The 19338-nt window shown below is 46.2% G+C and overlaps 2 protein-coding genes across 15 annotated transcripts in view; both read left to right on the forward strand.

Annotated features, from left to right (window-relative positions):
* The window catches only part of TXNRD2 (thioredoxin reductase 2), a 51332-nt gene extending 41513 nt beyond the window's left edge, over nucleotides 1–9819 (forward strand). For 2 of the 9 annotated variants that reach the window (XR_006170516.1, XR_006170524.1), the window contains one exon: nucleotides 1434–9819. The gene's annotated coding sequence lies outside the window, so the exon portion shown is untranslated. The remainder of the gene's footprint in view (nucleotides 1–1433) is intronic. The other 7 variants (XR_006170519.1, XR_006170522.1, XR_006170523.1 and 4 more) reach the window with 7 other exon arrangements.
* A 757-nt stretch (nucleotides 9820–10576) lies between these two features.
* Nucleotides 10577–19338, forward strand: part of GNB1L (G protein subunit beta 1 like) — a 35589-nt gene continuing 26827 nt past the window's right edge. For 2 of the 6 annotated variants that reach the window (XM_042828672.1, XM_042828676.1), the window contains exon 1: nucleotides 11170–11292. The gene's annotated coding sequence lies outside the window, so the exon portion shown is untranslated. Of the gene's footprint in view, nucleotides 10657–10953; nucleotides 10962–11169; nucleotides 11293–16432; nucleotides 16512–19338 lie in introns of those variants that run through there. The other 4 variants (XM_042828674.1, XM_042828675.1, XM_042828677.1 and 1 more) reach the window with 4 other exon arrangements.

The raw sequence follows: 19338 nt of genomic DNA on the forward strand, positions 1-19338 counted from the left end.
TTTTAAATCCTGCCAGGCTCCTGTTCAGCTCTGGATATGCTAGAGAACCCCCATTGCTCCTTTTCACTGTAACTTCAGCTAACAAAACTGTTCACAGAAAAGCATTCCAAGTTCTTCTTGTGAAGGTTCTTCAGCAGTACTGATGGGTGCTTCCCTAAATGGCTCTGGGATCCCCTGGCCGTTTATCCAGGATGAGAATGACTTGATTCAGCTCCACTGAAGCATGCACAGTTGTAAAGAAAAATCTGTGATTTGGCAGCAGCAGGACATCTAGTGTATTCTGCCTGCACTAAGGTGCTTAGGATGGGACATGTACCCCAAACATAACGAGTCTTTGAAATGGGACTTGTTGTACCAAGACTTTGTATGCATCTACGACTGTATAATCTGCCACTGACTGGCTGGGCCTACCTAGCTTTCAGACTGTATCAAGGAGATATAATTGGAATCATGCTTCTGTTTCCCAGACCTCCTTAACAGACATCTGAGGGAAATAAGCACTTTCACATGCTGTTTTGGATCTCATGTAGACTATCAAGGGAGTGTGTAGTTCTTGCATCCCAGTCCTGAGCCTTGCATAAGTATATGCAGTGACATTTTAATGCTAGTATGGCTTTAAGGCCAATAAACAAATTGTGCTCTCTTCCCATCTTCACACTGCAAAAAGTAAGGGGAAAAATCTCTCACACCCTTTGTTAGGGTGCCAATGCCAGAGGAAAGACACCAGTGGATATTCCATTCAGATGTCCAGTTTTTCTTTCCAATTGTTGTTCTGGATCTCTTTTAGTTTTTCCCATCTTCTACTAGTTGAACAATGGCCTCTTCTTCCAAAACAAGTTTTCAGCTCTACAATGGTCTGGACTTCTCATTGTTTGAAAGTCAAGAGGGTCACTCAAAGTAAACTGTGTTGTGCAAGTTAATGTTTTTCCATGTGAAAATGTTGGAGGCCACTCCGTGCTGTCTGTCCAGAAAGGCCAGAAGATGCCTTGAGGTTCCTCAGGTGCATCTGTGTTTGTTTTCTAATGTTATTGCACATACAATATCATTAATATTATGTCTAAACCTTGCCTTTTTAAGCAGACTCAACGCACCTAAAATAATAGTCAGTCACAGGGAAAAAAAAGAGAGGATTAGTCACCACAAAAGGCATTAACAAATTAACTCTTTCTGTTGCCCAAAGAAGTTAGAGATGATATCACCTTCCTAAATTGCAAACTGATGTCATTGGGTTTTTTTTCACAAATTAGTATAAATAATTTCTATCGTTTTGGCAGTCAGAAGTAAAATGCAACAGTCTGTGTCATGTGGGAATCAGACAAGACTGTTTGGTGACTTCCAAGATATGGTTCTCTTCTGCAGCACATGCCGCTGAAGGGCAGGAAATTTCCCTCCTACTCACCTTATTCTTTTTGTAAATCTCCTTTTCCCTGTAGGCTGTCTCAGGTACTGTGCGAGGCTTGGCACATAGACACAACCAGAAATGCAGGCGAGACTTCGTGGAGCAAAGTGTCCAAGTGCTGAGTGAGTGCCCAATGGGCCATAGCAAAATGCGCAACCAAGTCAAAGAAAAACGGAAAATATTTCATAAAATTCATCTCTGCATCCCTTTTTCCTCTCTTGATATACGGCCTCTTACTCACAGCTGCCCGGGCCGCGGCCTGCGTGTAAATATGTCAGAGCAGCAATGAGACGGAACGCGGACACAGAAATGCCAGCGGCTGCTCGCAGATAAAACGCCGAGCTGAAGCCGAGGCGTTTATTGTAAATGGAGATCAAGGCAAAGCAGCAACGTTTCTGTTCGACTTCAGCCTGCCAAGGTTACTCGTCCAACTCCTTTCACGACTACCATATGTCCACATGCATTTCCCCCTCCAGAAAGTGAAATGTTACTCTTATGACAGCTCTGTAGCCATTGCAAGTTCCTCGATACTTTCCATGTGTTGTTTTGCAATAACCTGGAAACGCTGTTGGCAGATGGGCCGGGGGGTGCGTGTGTGTGCGTGCACGGGAGAGGGAGGCTGCCAGCCTGCCGGCCGTTGGAGCCTAACACTGCTGTACCTTAACAGTAACTGCAGGGCCTGGGAAGCATTGATGCTCTTTTTTGTTCTTTTCAGCAGGGGGCACTGGATCCTGTAAACAGGAATTGGTACATTGCAGCTCAAAGGGCCAAACAGCTTTAGCAGATGGGGTGATTTTTTTTTTTCCTCTTGATACTTGTGATGTGGAAGAGAAGTCTGTGCACCCACTGACAGAGAGGCATCCAGCAGTATGTGTTGCAGGTGATAGATTTCTTTTTCTTGTATGTTTTGTTTTAATTAAAGTGGCAGCTTATAAAAATGGGTCACTTGGAAACCAGGCTGGTTAAAGCGTTAGCCATCTGGCATCCTTCTGAACAGCAGCACCAGCCAGCTGGCACAACTGGGGAATATGCAAGCACCTACAAACTACAGCCTGAACAGCACAGGCTGGCACAGAACCTGTTTGAATTGTAGAGACTTGTTCCAGCACTCTGTAGAGGAACTGCAGGAGTACTCTGTGAGGAGTTAATCAGGGAGTTTAGCCTTCTACACAGCCCTTGATCCAAAATGCCCAAATTTTCAACTTATTTCTTCCAACACACGTGTCGTTCTCAGTAATACCCAACATGCTGTATTATCAATGTGCTCCACCCTCTCCTTTTTGTCCCTCTGTGCTGGGGTTTGCATTTTCCTAAATGGTGGCTCAGATGAACTGTAAGCCAAAGTGACGGAGAAAAATATTAGAAACCTTGCTTTTTTTCAGATGACTTTTTAAAATGTATTTCCCACATCTACCTTGCAACATAATTATTTCAGTAACGGAAGTTTTAATGCCAATAAAAACGATACGTTAAAAAAAAACTTCCTAAGCCTTCATCTGGCACTAAACTAACATCTTGAAAATGTGGCTCCACTAACTCACATAATTCAAGAATAAGAAATAAAGTTATTCTTTTTCACACTTCACAGGTACTGACCTATGTTCTTGAGCTGACATGAAATGCTTCACTTTAAAGACTGCTCAAATACTCTTTTAGACAAGAAAACTGAATACTATCACAATACATGCTTTACCTCTGCTACTGGAAGGCCAGTTTTTCCTGTAAAGCCGCTGGTTAGTTATTGAGGGGTTCACACTTGTATAGCTACACGTCTTATCCCACCCTGGCAATGGCCAGCCACCAGCTGGAAGTTAAAAGTGCTTGAAAATGTGACTGCATCTCACAGCATCTACTGATTCCTGAGCTTAGCAGGACTTGGCGCTTTTCTTTCCCATGCTTTCTCTCCCAAGTCTGAGCTCTTGCCCTGGCAGTGCAACACGATTTGAGAGCTGCCCATAATGGCATACAGCCCATAAGGCTGGCCACTGGCCTGCAATGCTGTATGCTGCTGTTCCCACTTAAATCAGGTAGAAGCCATTGATTGCTTAGGGCTCTAGGTTTGTTCTTTTATTAAATAGCAGGCCCTAACAATTGCTAGTGTTCACCAAGAAGAAGTGTGATGAAAGGCCATATTATGTCAGGCTCAATTGTATCTTTTCATCTGTCCTACTTGGTATGGCATGTTCCAGGTGGAGGCTGGCAGGATGCTAGTGCTAAAACCTGCCCTCTAGCAGCAAAAAAAGTATCCTAGGTCCTCATCCCATGTTCAGATCTCAGCTCCCTTTGCTACCCTTCTCCCATCAAAATCTTTTGATATGTGGATACCTGCTGAGTGGGTACTTCACTATTCTGAGAAGGGAGATCAGTATCTTCTAACTTCTTTACAGATATATGTGCTCTTGAAGTGATTCTTACAGTCTGTGTTAGGCTAGATCAGGTCTGTGTTTTGTACCCAGCTTCACCTTCTGCTACAGATGCCTGACACCAAAAATCATTATTCCTTAACACCACATGATACCGAAACAGGCAGATGGTAAACTTGGCCACAACTTGGTTTGGTAGCAACTTCCCTTAGCAGTTTTAAAGTGTGGGCTTTTATTTTGTTTTTCTTTTTTTGTTTTTGTTTTCTCCCAGGTTAATGGGATATATGGACAGGAGACTTCAGCTTAATTCCCTGGAATCAGGACAATTTGAGGTGTTGCCTAGCTCAGCCCTCCGACAGGAAAGGAAAGAATAACTTGAACATCTCTCCAGTCATTTCCTGATATTTGCTGTTAGTGAACAGATGTAATTCACTCCAAAAGGCACTGCCAAGTGCTCCTGCGTGTCTGATCTACTAAGCAAGGTTGGTAGCACCAGCTCTCCATAAGATTTCCCTCTCCTGAGGAGAGGCTGGTGTCAGCCCCAGCTAACTCTCAGAGGCCTGACATCAAACTGGTTGGAGTTCTGTTAGAAGTCAACTGAAAACCTGTTGCTGTTATTATCTGACACTGGCTGAAACAAAAGCCAAATGTTGATGAATGTCTGATCCTAAAAGTAAACATTTTGTTTTTTTTTTCTCTTTGCAAGTCAGGGGCCTTTTAGGGTTTTATCTGATTTTGGCAGTCTGTTGCACATTTTGGGGCCTGGAGCATGGTTTTAATTGTTACATCACAAAAGTTGCCAAATAATGTTGAATGCTCCTTAAAAACTCTCTCAATTTTATGGAACTTCTCAACGGCTTGACTAATACAATAATTGCTGGAACCCAGCTATGTTGCCTAGTGGCAAATGGAATTTTTTCATAATGATGCTGTCTGTCATTAATAGCAGGATTTGTTCTTTCTCTCAGTGGGAGAGAGGCCAGAAATCAATGGTATCTGTCTTTTTTAATGACAGCCAACAGCAAACGGATAAAATAATCAATTACATCTATAGCTAGGTAGATAAAGTATAATTTATCATGTCAAAAACAAAAATGTTTTTAATTGGGCTGTTAATCATTTTGTAATTTTAACTAACGAGATGAGGGCACTATTTTATGCTCAGACATCACTAATATTTTGTACAATATTAACTGATCTTATAATAGTTTTAATAGCAGTGTTTACTACTATCTGCCAAAATAAGAAACACCATTTCTGCTTTCATTAGCTGAAGCCTTTGCAGTTACAAAGGGCTGCCATTCTCTTTCATTTTTCTCCCACTGGAAGGATCCAGGTGAAGAAAAGGGTCTGGCTCACGAACCAGCTCTGAGTTTCTAAAATACCATGGGCTGTTTGATTAGGAGCGTGCACACCCTGGTTACCACCAAACATGTTACTGAAATGATAATTATTTTTTTAACAGGAAAACTTAAAAGCAGATTAGTGTAACAGCAAAGGCTGAAAGTGAGGAGTTTTGATGTCTAGCCACACCTGTGTTGTCGTGTGGGAAGCTGGGCAGATCACTTAATCCCTCCTAACTTGTTCTCCCTGTCTGCAACATAAGTATTAGGTGCTTCATCATGCTGCTGTGGAGTACGTTGGTGGGGCAAGATTCCTCAAAATTTCATTTAAAAATGGCAAACATCCGGGGAGCTGGCAGCAAAAGGAGCCTCTCCAATGAGCTTTGAGGAAAGAGAGAGGAAGTTTATAACTGGAGCCGAATCTTCCCCACATTCTAACTGAAAACGTCCTCATGATGCCTGATAAGTGGGAAATCATCTACCAGATAAATCTCACAGCACTGGGGTAATTTGGCTGTCTACTCTTTTGATATTCATGTTATTCATATCAATGTCACGACTAGATAATGCTGTTTGGGACAAGATCTCTATCTTGCCTATAAAATCCACATTTAGAAAATTCCAGGCATGCTAGGAAATGTGATTCTTGAGAGCCCCTGTGTGTGAAATACATGGCATTACTTCCCTGCTTCAGAAGTGCTGTGCAGCCACTGAACTCTTAACTTCCCTCAGAAAAGCTCTGCCTTTCTGCCTTAAATCAAGAGTTGTTCTTGGAAGTATCTACATGCATGGAATACTGTCTGCTAAGGGCAAATTTCACTTTGTAACTGTGACTTTGTTATGGCTTTAGCTCTTTGTCCACAGCATCTCCCAGCGTTGCATGTAACACAGAGGGGCAGGACTGCCCTTCTGGTAACTGGATCTTCCCTGAGAGTGGTGGAAAATATCAGATGCTGAGTGGGTTTTTTACAGGTCTAATGGCATCACTGAGGCAGTATTTAGACTGGGAAATAGGGAGGAGAGACTATGGGACTGACTTTCCTAAGCATGAATACATGGACATTCAAAACATTCCCAGAGAGTCACGTTGCACAACTTAATGGGCCTGGTGCCCTCACCTGTGCCTATTTTATGTGACTCTTAACTCTGGCATTAAATAGAAACAAGACTTGTGCTAATGACATCCACAGCCCGTGGTGAAGAAAAAATGCTGCTACTTTGATACAGATCCCCTTTTAAGGAGGACACAATAGACAGCCAAGGCTTTTTCCCATCTGCTAGCTGAATGTTACAGTTCCTGGCCCAGAAACGTGCCCTCAGCAACACCCCTCTATTTTCAGTGTTACACTAGATAATTTTTAATAAGAAAATGGTTATCTACTGCCCCTGTGTTTGCCACCTTGACTTTACCCTCCTTCTCCATTAGGTGAAAGGGAGGGAAAAGAAGGAGCAGGGTTGGCTGGGGGAGGGGAGCAAATAACTTGGGGAGGGCGTTAAATAGACCAGCTGCTATGTGTGAAGTATCTGCTTTCTAATTGCTTCTGTTGGAATTCAGGGGATAAAGGCACTGGCTACACTTAATTAATAAGGCAGGACTCACATAAACTCCAGCTGTGAGCACAGGACTGGTCTTTAAAGGATAAGCTCAGGAGGTGAGGCAGAGAGTTTGATTTTGTTGCATGAAATCCCACCACACGCTGCTGGTGGTGTCTGTCCATCCGTCTGTCCACCCATCCACTTAAGCCTTTTGCTCTCAGCTAGAGGTGAGGTATCTGTTACTGTCTGTGCCCCAGCCCAAAGAAAACTGATCTGTCCTCAGAAATCAAAGATGTGAGGCTATGTTTCAAGCTAGGATGAAACTGTTGTGCTTTCATCCTAGCTTGGAATCCCCCAAAAGAGATGTTTGGATCAAAGGTTTGGTCAGGTTTAACAAAAATACGAGCTTTTGCAAAGATGTAGGCTTGGCCTGTAGCCCTCTTTTCTGCCTCGTTTCAGAGGATCTGCATTTTGCATCCAGAACATCTCTCTTTCTCATCCAGACTCTCTGCCTGAGGGGGTTTGCTACAGGGGTAGGTCTGGTGGGGTGCTGTACAGCTGATGCCTTCGGATCGTCTCCAGTGATGTCTCTGAGGAACACGGTGGTTCTTCCCTTCCTTTCCCTTCCCTCAAAAAGGTGACCAGGAATTTCCCTGAGATACAGACAAGGCCCCTGAAACTCACATGAGAATGTGAATGTCACACTGTTCCCCATTTGTTCCGGTTCCGTTATCACTGCCATGGGACCCCCCACATCAGTGCAAGGTCCTCCCAGGCAGGTCACAGCAGCGCTTCTGTGGGGTGGCACCTCCGAATTTCAAAGCTTGCTGTGCAGGTGCGCTACACTAGGAAACGGTGGAATCAGAAGCAAAGGTGGAAGGGATGTTCCCATGTAGTTAAGAGTCTGTTTTTCCTCACTAGCTGTGTAAGGAAATGAGCTTCCTGCATAGGATGAGACGTCATTTGCTGTCCTGAAGTCTTTGTGGCCTGACTGGTCTGCTCTTTTAGGTGCCAGCAGCCAGGGCAGGTCTGTTCCGTGTGTGATTGCTCTCCCTCGTGTGCCTTGACATGTCTTCCAGGAGGATCTGTTCCATGATCTTCCCATGCACAGAGGTGGGGCTCACCGGCCTGTAGTTCCCCATGTCCTCCTTCCTCCGTCCTCGTAAATGGCAGTGATGTTTCCCTTTTTCCAGACCCCAGGGACTTTGCGTGACAGCCACGACTTTTCAGGTATGACAGAGTGGCTTGGCACCCATATCAGCCGGGTCCCTCGGGTCCCTGGGATGTGTGTCTTCTGCCCCATAGACTTGTACACGTTCAGTCCCAGGAGGTGATGCTGGACTTGCCCTTTGAGTTGGGGGGAGTTTGCTCCTCCGTTTCCCGCCTAGAGGTTCGGGGGATGTGAGCTTCAGGGGTGTGAGAAATATGAGATTCCTGGCTGCCATTTCATTTAAGGATGAGAATAGTGTCTTTTTTCTTTTTAAGTATGGATCAATCATGTATGAAGATGAACTCCCACTCAGCCTCCCTTCATCCCTAATACTTTCATTTCATTCTCCTGCTGCTTGCTCTTTTATGGTTTTGTCCTTGACTGGTAACATTTCTCTCTTGTTCTCCCTTACATGCACCATTAAGAATGGGAAGAACTTCTATTAAAAACTCAAGCCTCATGTAGATCTTAAGCTGTAAATAATGTTTTATACAGATTCTAAGATTGTTAAATCCTTCCAGTTTGCCTCCCTCCTACTTCAGCCTACAGTTCATTTGATTAGAGCAGAGATATTCTTTTGAAAATGAACTGTTTCTGTTTTGATTTTGCAAGCAGCCTTGAGAAGATACAGTCTGGCTGTGTGCATTGTTAATCAGAAGATTGGCCACATGAATCCAGAAACACTGCCTTCAAGAGAACTGACTGCTGACATGTAAAAAAAAGCACACCAGAGAAACCCTGGAATTCTGAGATGTAGTTGACTTTCTAAATACAGGCAAGTTGCAATTAAAAACCAGTTACTTGGGGAGAGATGCATTCAAAATACAGATCTTTGGAGGGGGCTGGCAGGCACATCACAAGTGAAATAAATTAGTAATGTGAGGAGGTAGCTATGCTCAAGGATTAACTAATTTTGGACAGCTGTAGGAGCCAACCCACTGGGCTCTGTGCATTGCCTCACTGTAAGTATTTATCCTGCTCCTCTGGATACCAGGGCATCACAGAGCCAGGCATCTGAAATGCAGCTTTTCCTTACGAATGCAACTAAACCAGCTGCTGCATTTTGCAGAGATCCTGACACTGTAGTGCTGAGCTGCTCTCCATCTCGCTTGATGAAATCTGCTCACCTCAGCCTGCGTGTTAGGGGAATGGCCAGTCAGTCAGGCTTTGCTAGTATGGGGCTGAGCATGGAAATGAGTAGAAATATCCTGAGCGATATTTACTGCAAAGCTGCTGAAAAGCTTCACAGTAGACAGCCTACACAACCAAACTATCTCCTCCAATTAGTCCATGGTCATCAATGAGGTAAATGTCTCTGCCTTCTGACCCAGACAGGGTGGAGTTTTAATAACAGACATAAATCTGTTGTGCTTCTCTCCTCATGACCTAACATATGCTGTCAGGGCAATGCATGCCTCAGAGAAGTAGAATTTATGTGTACGATAAAACAATAGAGCGTCAGTGCTATCAGCTGTTTGATGAACTTTAATATACATCTGCTATAAAAAAGGCAGCGAGCACCAGAATGTGATACTCAAATAAAAACCCTTGATCCATTTGCATGACAGATCCTCAATTTACTCACATTCACGTGAGGGACACACATAAAAATTATATCCACCCTTAAATTCACTTAGAAGCAGCCTGAAATACCCCCCAGTTGCAAGTGATACTGCAGTTCTTAGCTAATACTCATGTTTCCGTGGCTTTGCCTTCATGATTCTTCCAGTGGTTCCTTTATGTTTTCTGGTATTTTGCCAAACACCTGTGAATCGGTGCACAACAAATATTCTTGCCATTTAATTTAGACTTGCACAGAAAGGCTATAGTAGGCCGGCTGCACACCTAATCCCAAACCTCTAAAGAGGTTTAAGGCACTCTGGTTTCACCTAATCCCGAAACCTAAACCAGAATCATTGAAAAACTCCATGACACCATAGGAATGGGCAAATAAAGGGTTTCCACTATGAAATTATTAAAGGGACACGGTGTATCTTTTGGATTTGAGACCTTAGGCTTTACCTAAGGAGCTTGGTGTCCACAATGCAGTGTTTGTTTTGAAGACAGGAGGTTGAAAGCTTTATTTAACTAGAGATTTGGCTTCTTCCTCCTGCCCAACAAGAGGGTGGGTGATCCCTTGGAGGAATGGAGGACGGGAAGGAGGGGGACCTGCAAGCAGGGGTGGCTGTGCAGCACAGCAGGACACACAGGTGTGGGCTCTGCAGTACTGGTGGTTGGTACTGGTGGTACTGGCAGTGCACTGCTGCTGCTGGGAACAGAGATTGTGCTTCTGAGAGCTCTGAGAGGGGCAGCAGCGTGTAAAATCCTGCACTGTGATGGGACTTTCAGCAACAAACTGCATCCGACTGTGGCACATTTCAGCTGGCATTAATTCCAGTTCCATTAATTGCATTCTGACCTTCCTGAATTCTTGCCCACACCTCGTTATCTGTGTCCTGAAGGGGTGCTGCACGCTCAGGATGGCTGAGGGCGCAGATCCGCACCCCATTCTAACCAACACCTCCCGAGCAGACCGAGCGCGCTCTGCACGCGGCCCAACCGCGACCGGCGGCGCACAGCTGCACTGCGGCCTTCCATCGCGCTCCGCTCGGCGCATGCGCACCGCACCGCCATCCCCCGGCGGGTGCCAAAAGCGACCCGCGGGCATCACGTGGGTCCGGCCTGCCGCCGCGCGGCGCTCCGCGCGTGCCCGGTCCCCAGGAGAGGCCCCAGGTACGGCGGGGGAGCGCCGGATCGGCGGCGTTTCGCTTCCCAACCCCCCACCCCGAGGCGGAGCGACGATCGGTGAGGGACGGCGGCGGGGCGCGGAGGCGGCGGGGCGGGAGGGAAGCGTCGGCTCGGGGGAGGCGGAATGCGCCTGCGCGGGGCGTCGCCGTGACGACGGCGGAGCGGCTGCGGGGCGGCGTGGAACGGTGGCCGTCCTCGCGCAGCGCCCGCCCGTCCTGCGCGGAAGGGCGCGGCTCCGTCTCGCTGAGGCGGCGGAGCGGCCCCTGGGCCGGTGCTTTCGTAGCCGCCAGAAGCGCGTCTTTTTAAGGCGTTTAAAAGGGAGCGGTAACGAACGAGCTCAAGTAAAACCCGCGCGGACGCAGGTGGGGCACGGAGCCGAACCCCGCCTTTCGGGGCCGGATCTCCCGCCCGCGCAGAGCGCAGCCCCGCGAAATCCCGCTGAGGTAACGCTGCGCCGCAGCCGGCGTCGGCGCGTGCCGGCACGGAGCGCTGCGAACAGCCGAGAGCGCGGAGCTCCGCGCGCTGCGCTGCAGCCGGGCCCCCGAATGGCCGCACTGCGCCCCCTGGCGGCGGCACGGCTCGGGAGCGGCGGCCGTGGAAGTGACGAACGTGTTCTGTGCGGCTCCTTCACGTGCCGCTTTCCGGTAGAAAGTCAGCTCATGCCCAGATCCAACAACTTTTGAAATAAATAAGGTAAAAGAGAAGGGCGTGCTGTTTGGTAGCGCTCTGGGAAGAAATAAAGGCTGTGAGCGATCGGAGTCGGGGTGTCCTAGTGCTCCTTTGCAGCCGTTTGTTGGAGCCTTGCGGTTTCCTTGCAGCCCGCCGGCTGCCTGCCTGGGCAGGACGAGGTGTGTGCCCGTGTGTGAGCCGTAGGGCTGGGGGCACGTGTACTTGTTGTTGTCCATATCGGTGCATTTCAAATAAAATACTGACTTTTTAAAGTATTTTATCCTGTTTTTAATGATTTCTGTTAAGGTTTTAATTGATCTGCAGGCAGGCTCGTCACTGTAACAACATCCTGTGGTCAGGTAATCTAAGCTGGTTCCTTCAGATGTGCTGTTATCAGTCGATTATGATGGTTTTGCAGATGGAAGTGACGTTTCTGCACTCGCTGGGATAGCTGCCAGCTTCTCATTTCAAACAGCCTGGTTTTGGTTCACAGCTGCAGTTTCAAGCATTAGAATTTAACATAGTGCAGAGCAGATCTGTGGTCTGCATGCACCGCGCCTTTCCGGAACCTGCTGGTCATTTCAGAATACAGCGAGTGTCTTTTTGCAGTGAAACCTTTAGGACTCGCTCTGACGTTCTGAAGAGGTGTCTGTTGTCACATACATCTGCTGGGTTGTGTTTTGTGTTTGCATGCTTTCATGTTTATCTCGAGTGCTATTTCTCTGCAATAACATTTCAGTGTAGTGAGAACCACAAACCAGTCAGTTGTTGCTAATTAGCAGGTGTGGGAATTTGGAGCTGAAAATTCTTGCTTTCCAGTATTTACCTACGAAGCATTGTCTGTGGTGAAAAATAGCTGCTGTGACTCTGTGTGCTTTGTAGTAAGTGGTGCTGTTGTGGGCAGGTTGGGTTAGAGGTGCGCGTTACATTCCTGGGGTTGTAAAGACAAATCTAGAGAGGATTAAAAAACATTCTTTTTACTTTTTGCACACCTTTTCTAAGGTGTAGTACATTATGTGGTACTTGACTTTTGTACGAGTTTGAACCTTGGCACAGGATTGCGTGGTTGTGAGGATGTCTTTACATAGAAAAAAAGTAAGTTTCGTAGCAGTAGTAGCACTTTGATCCAAAAATTCAGTGTGGATGGATTTGTTTTCTTTACGTGAATACAGTTTGACTCACTGCAATATACCTGATAGTACAAATGATGGGTTTCCAATTAGTAATACCTTGAACGCCTATTTAACTATTGTTTTGTGGGTTTGTTGTTGTTTCTTTCTTAAAATACTGGTCTCTGTGGAGCAGTAGAAGTGCTCACAGAGCCATGAGAAAGAAATACATCTACAAAAATGTCTGTGTATTTTTTGCCTGAGCAGAAGAGCTTCCTTTGGAGCCTTGTGCTGGCACCGCTCTATGCTAAAAGGAAGTGGACTCTGCTTTTCCTAAGCAAAATACGTGTGTACGTATATATATTATTACTATACACACTCATATGTTTCACAACTTCCTACAGCACGTTTTGTTGATGTGCTGCTAACGATGGCACAGCTCATCTTTTCTGATGTTTCATTTCTAACGCTGTTTATGGCTTGCTGGACGTGTCCTCACAGTGAGGGGCTGTGTGAGAGAACTGGAGCTTTGTGGGATGTCAGGTTTGCTGTGCTGTGAAAAGCAACTCGTAAAGAGCAGATGCTGTTATCAAGGGTGCAGGTCTTTGTAGGTCTTGGGTAGGTGGCAGACATGACACAGATCTCCTCAGGGACGGAGGTATTACTGGCTGTTGTTTTCAAAGGCACTTCTTATCCTCAGCGGGTTGCTGAGCACTCGGCCGCAGGCTCTGGGCTGTGTTGTGATTCAGGAGTTCAGGTACCAGTCTGTCTCTTGTGCATCTCAGAAGTGGGGGCTGCAGAACACCGCCTTTGCTAAGGGCTGGTTTATTCTCACTGCTCTTCGGAGGGGCGTAGGATCGGAGCGTTGCGCTGTAAGCAAATGAGGAGTCCTGGGAGTAAAATCCTTCCAGTCTGCAAATTCTCTCCCTTGTAATTTATTTTTAAAGGTCAAACTGTGAGTGTTACAGAAAAAAGAAGAGTCATTTCTACAGGAAAACCTTTCCAGGTGATACTCAACCCTGACCTCTGCCTTTAGGTTTCCCAGAGCTGCTGGGTGGCTGCTGGCTGAAGGGCAAAGCTGAGCAGGAACTATTTGCAAAGAAATGCAGAGCGGTGCTTTGCCTTTACATTTTTTTTAATTATCATTTTAAGTTACTCCGTGATTTTTTTAGTAGCCGTTAAATTCTTTGATTTAGAGAAGGAAAGGATTCTGCTTTAAAACAAAGCAGGTAGGAATACCAGGACGGCCGTTTCACACTCGGACAGCTGGAGCAGCTGTGTGTTCCCCACTGAGATGAAAACGCTGCTCTCTGAGATTTAGAAAGGTAAAAAGTGTGACTGGAGCATTAACTGGGAGGGCCACATAATACCAAAATTTAGCTCTGTGTTCATTGTAAAGAAAATCCTCATTGTAGAAGGGAAAAAATGAACTTGTTCCACCACTTTCTTTTTTTCCTCAGGAGAAAACACAGAATATATCCTAGGTAATAAATCTGTTTTATGGCTCACATGAGAAAGGGTGGAGAAACTCCCATTATTTTCTTCCCAGAAATTGAAATGCACATGAGCTAACATGGAGACACTGGGATTTTCATCCAGCAAACGCACAGCTGGCTTCTGCTTTTATTATTTTCCTAAGCCTAATAATTTTTCATTTGATTAGCTGGTGGCTGACACAGCTATCGCTTGCTCAGTGTTCTGTATATTTAGTAGAGTAGGTGTAATGCAAAAATGATAGCGTAATACATACCCAGAAGCGTAGCTCAACTTGCTCGTTTGATGAGCAGTTTCTGCTTCCCTCTCTTTAAAATGCCAGTTTCTATCTTCAAGTTTTGTGTTTGAGCAGAAAAAAGTAACTGCTTGAGGACTGGAGGCAGGAGAGCTGTGTAAGCATCTAAGAATTCATTCTTGATATTTGCATTATGGAGTCGGTGCAGATTTGCGTGGTGCTCTGTGCATGGAAAGGGATGGCAGGGATGAGGTGGAGGTCTGCAGGGCAGCTGGGCCTGTGGATGTGCTGGGAGGATCTGAGGAAGGAAAGTCCTGGTGAGAGTGAAGATTTTTAACCTTGATGAGTTCGTTAGAAATCTTGACTTCTGCCTCCTTTGATGTCAGTTTGGTGCTCTTTTATACAGTGAATGCCTGGGGAAGGAGTGGTTTGTAAGGATTAGTAGAACCTGTGTCCTACATATCTGCATTCTGACCTGAGTCCATTGCTCTCAGTAGTTGCTGATAAGTGCTGGTGTCTCTGGCATAGGAGGAGCTGCCATGCTGGCTCCTGGCTGGGGAGAGTGCTGCGTCTGGAGGGGAGCAGCTGGGGATGCTGGTGGGGAGGCTTTGGATGCATGGAGGCATGGTTTGCTGTGGAAGCACTCACCTTTTCTGCAGCACAGCACCGTGGCTTTTCCTTTGCACGCTGATCCCTCGCCCCAGGTGCACAGGGCTCCGACTGTCCTCCTGTTGAGGCAGTGCGCAGGGCCGTGCTGCAGGGAGATGCGGCTGGGAGCAGTTAGGCTCAATTGAACAAGACTCGAATTCGAGATGAATTGGGAAAATGTGAAACATGCAATATTTTCATGTTTACTTCTTTTTTTTTAATGGTGTATTCAGGTCCTCCTCCTTTCACTTCAACAATTGAGGGTGTTGGTTACTTCCTCCCGTGTTTATGTAAGGCGAGCTTTTTATAGTCCGTTTTCCATTGCTGTATGCGTTATTCTTCCCACCCGCTCACAGCCAGTTGCACTGATAGAAGGCCTTCATTTGTTGCTTTTTTTAATCTGGTTTGTTGTGGTTTTTATGGTGTTTTTTTAAATAATGGAGCTATGGGATTGGACACGGTCATTACTCCTGCTTAGAAATGTGGTTTTTGACAAACTCTGTTTTGTTCTCAGTAAAGGAAAGCCATGTAATGTAGCAAGGCATGATCAGCCATGCTTAGCTGACAGGGCGTTTGGTTTGAGCTGCGCGCTTCCAGCCCAGCTCTTGCTTGGCTGAAGATCCGCCTGGAAGAAAAAAAAAAAACAAGCAGAGTTTTGTTGAAAATGGCCTGCATCCTGTTTTTTTACAAAAAAAAAAAAATTCTTATTGTAATGCCAAATGTAAAGAATTTTTCATTATTATCCATTCCAACTTCCATAGGAGTGACCTGTGTGAACGTAGTGTGAGGTGGACCGAGCTGCCTCACTGCTCCGGGTCTTTGCTGTGCTTGGTCTCTGTACAGGCTGCTGCTTTTCCCAGTGACCAATTTGAAGGTGACACCGGGGTTCTGAACAGCGAGGTCAGGAATTCACTCATTTGCCACAACTGTCCACCAGCTGCACTGCAGAGCTGCAGCAGCGACAACCAAAGGTAGATGTGAAGGACGCAGTGCCTGGCCCTGAGGAACCTTGCATCTCACGGCCCCGCTGCAATGCCCGAGGGTCTGACGTTTCCCCCTCTTGCACTGTCTGAGTCCTCTTTGGAAATAACTTTTTAAAGGTACTTGTTTATTTTATTGCTCCGTTGCTGAATTATTATAATCAACAGTTAGCATTTAATTATAGCAATTTTATGCTGTAAAGGTTGTTTATGGCTGATGATGTAATTGGACGTTTAATAATATCCTTAATTTAAAAGTGAAAAGGGAGAATCTCTGAAATGAGTGCTGTGTGCTTGTGCCTGTTAAATCTGTTATGGTTATCTAGTGACAACGCGTGCTGTTCACAGCTAGAGTTCTCTGTCATGCTGGTGCTGTCTTTGTGCTACATCATTCCTGACCGAGGAGCACCTCGGGGTGGGAAATGAACGCGTCCCCAGGGCCTCCTTAGATGTCACGTTTGGCTGGGGGGGAATGGCAGCAGCAAGGGCTGAGCCCCTGGGCCCGCTCCTTCCGTCACTGCAGGCAGCACAAGGCAGGCACAGGGCCGTGCGTTTGGTAGCTGGGAGTCACAGGGAGCGCGGTGTGGGCAGCGGGGTGACGCCGTTTGTCGTCCATGCGAGGGCAGGCGGGCAGGAGCGCATCTGAGTCACTGCGCCTCCGGGGCGGTGCGGCTGGGGGCGGTGCTGCTGCCTGCAGCCCGGTGCAAGACTGAGCCTGAAGGCTTCGCAGGCCTGACTGCGTGTTCCACGGCAGCCTGACCTTCTGGTGATGACTTCAATATGATTCAGTGTTTTCTCTTTCGCCTGATCTTGTTGATGAGCCTTCATGCCCGATCCTTCCCCCTGTCGTGGCTGCACGCAGGCCGTCCTGTGCCGTCGGTGCGGTTGCTGCTCGGCTCAGCAGCCGGCATTGGCGCGTTTTGGTGCATTGCTGGCAGCGCTGCTGTTTACTGCAGTGGACCAAGACTTGTAGAAAAATGACTGACCCTGGAGCTGCTCTGTGAATCTTTGTAACTCTGAGGCTCGCTCAGATGTTGAGGGCAGAGCGGTGTGCAGCACTGGGTCCTGGTACTGCTTGCCGGTTCACGTTCGTTGTGATTGCCTGAAATTAGAGCTCCTGAGGCAAGTGTGTGCGAAGGGCGAAGCACCCAGTCCTGGGTGGACGTGTGGAGAGTGGCTGGGATGTAGGTTCCTGTGGGTCACAGTGCTTACTATAGAATACTAATAATAGCAAACAGACTCATTCCATTCCCACATCTCCAGGGTTTTAAAAATCCAGCAGAACCAGCAAAATACCTAAAGCTCAGCCAGTGAAATCCAGCCAGATTTTGTACAGATTACAGTGCTAGTTTCAATTAAATATAAATTGTGCACTTAAAGCATACAGTTTGCTTAAAATGAGTTACTTTGCCAAACCGTAAATGTACCAATTACTAAACTAAGAAATAGCAGTTTAAGGAATCCACGTTTATAAGGTTTGGAAAAAAAGCCTTTCAGGTATTTTTACTGCTTTTATTTAACCATGTGATTCATGTTTAAACCTGGTTAGACTTAATTCATACACAGATATCTTTATAGCAGGCTGGGCGCTTCTCTTTGGCAAGTGCCTGCTGTGTCACCACTTTGTTAGCGAGGGCTGGGGGGACAGAGTACAACTCAGTCACGTCGTCTTACGCGTATCTGAGAAGTCTGTCTCACATTATACCTACAAGAAATACACGGGTGCTCATAATTCATGTTATCTCATAAAATGTAGAAGAGCGTTCTGAGACTGTAAATGAAGGTAATTTATGTATAAAACCTCATCTGTGAAGAATTTATTGCTGTAGTAGGTATAATACGCTTTGGCAGTCTTCTTCCCTGAAACTGGGACTTGCAGATTTGAAAAGAGAAATTACCTTGCAGGCTGAATTATACCTGCTTTTATAGAAAGCACATTATGATGAAGACTTTTGTGTTCGAGAGAGATAAAGACAGCTGCTGGGTTAGTGTTCCTTGGCTGCTGCTCACAGATGTGCGTGCACATCTTCACTGCATGAAGTCTTCTTAAAATCTGTGTTGCTTTCATGGTGCTGCTCTTGTGTAAAATTACTGATGTATTTTGGACCTTGGTGGGAACTGTTTTACCACTGAGGAAACTGCAGAAGTATATCTGCAGTTACAACATTTTCTGGAGCATCCTATCTGAAAGTGAATGTTCTGCTTTGCAGAGGTGGTTTGATAGCAGTTTCATGAAATCCAGTCCTCATTTCCTCATTCAAGGGCTTCACAGGGAGCACGTGGGCTCACCCTGCCCTCCGTGCTTGTGCAGAGCTACTACAGAAGGACCGTGGGGTCCATCCATCTCATGGCCTATAAGACAAAGGTGTTTCCAGGTGACCATGGGGAGATGTGGCTGATGTGTCACAGCAGATTTTGGATGTGGTGGTGGAAGGGAGCCTGGAGCAGTGGTTGTGGTGCAGTGATGCAGTGCCCAGCCCCGGGGAGGTTGCAGCACCATCTCCTCCCAGTGTCAGAGGAACACTGACAGAATGGCATCTGACATGGGAGTCTGTGGGGCACAGGTGTGTCATTGAGCTCCTCTGTGCAGAAAAAATGGCACCCACTGGCATTCATTGATGCTTGCTGATTGGTGATGGAGACCCAGCAGTGTCTGTGAGCTCAGTGAGGGTGGTGACAGTGATGTGAAAAACAAGCCATGCTCCACACAGCCATGCAGGTTGTTACGAGCACAGCACGCAGCTCTTGTTCGTTGTGGTGAAAGTGCACAGCTGGGGGTGGTGACTGTGTGTTGCAGCTGAGCATTTTCTCCATCCAATTATTGTGCTCTTAGATGCAGTTCCAATGGCAGTGAATAGGAGGTGTTACTTTTGGAGCAAATGGTGGTTTTTTTTTTTTTGTTTTTTTTTTTGTTTCTTGTGCTGGAATTCTAAGATTACATTGTGCACGTATGATTTTATAATGTTTGCCTCTTTTGGCCTGTAATGCTTCACTTCCATTAATATTGGTTGGCTTTTTCTCTCAATTTTCATCTCATACAATCATTGCTACTCCAGATTTTACACATAGCGCAAAGTAACGTTAAAACAGGGAATGATCTAACTGTAAATTATGCCACTTAAATGCATGTAGCTGGGAATGAAGAGAAAGAGCTGATAGTGTATGTTAGAGGGGTCCTGGTCCCACGAGGCAGTGGAGGCTGTAGGGCTTATCACTGCAGAAATGGACCAAAGCTCTGCGGGTTGATACAGAGCAGGTGGGATCTTTATTTTCTTCCCTGATGGACAGGTGGTTATGTAGGGGAGTTAGAAGCATGCAGTGCTTTCCTTTGAAAAGGTCTGGTTGTTAATGTGCTGAATTCTTGTGAGGATAGTCAAGAAATAATTGGTAGCAAGCATATTAATGCTGCATTGTTGATACTGGAAGTATTTTAATGTTTCAGAGTCTGATCCATTGATAGTCAAATGCCTGCCTGCTACTACATGTGTTACTGACGTGACATTTATTTGGAAAATGTACAGATCGTGAAGCAAACGTTGTGTGTGTGTTTGTGGTTCTTTTCTTGGCAGTGAGTGTTGGCTATCCCTGAAGTGAAGAGCCAGGT

Source organism: Centrocercus urophasianus, unplaced genomic scaffold (genome assembly GCF_019232065.1).
Source record: "Centrocercus urophasianus isolate 14NV4802_14NV808 unplaced genomic scaffold, USGS_Curo_1.0 seq_30, whole genome shotgun sequence".
In the NCBI taxonomy this organism is placed as follows: domain Eukaryota; kingdom Metazoa; phylum Chordata; class Aves; order Galliformes; family Phasianidae; genus Centrocercus; species Centrocercus urophasianus.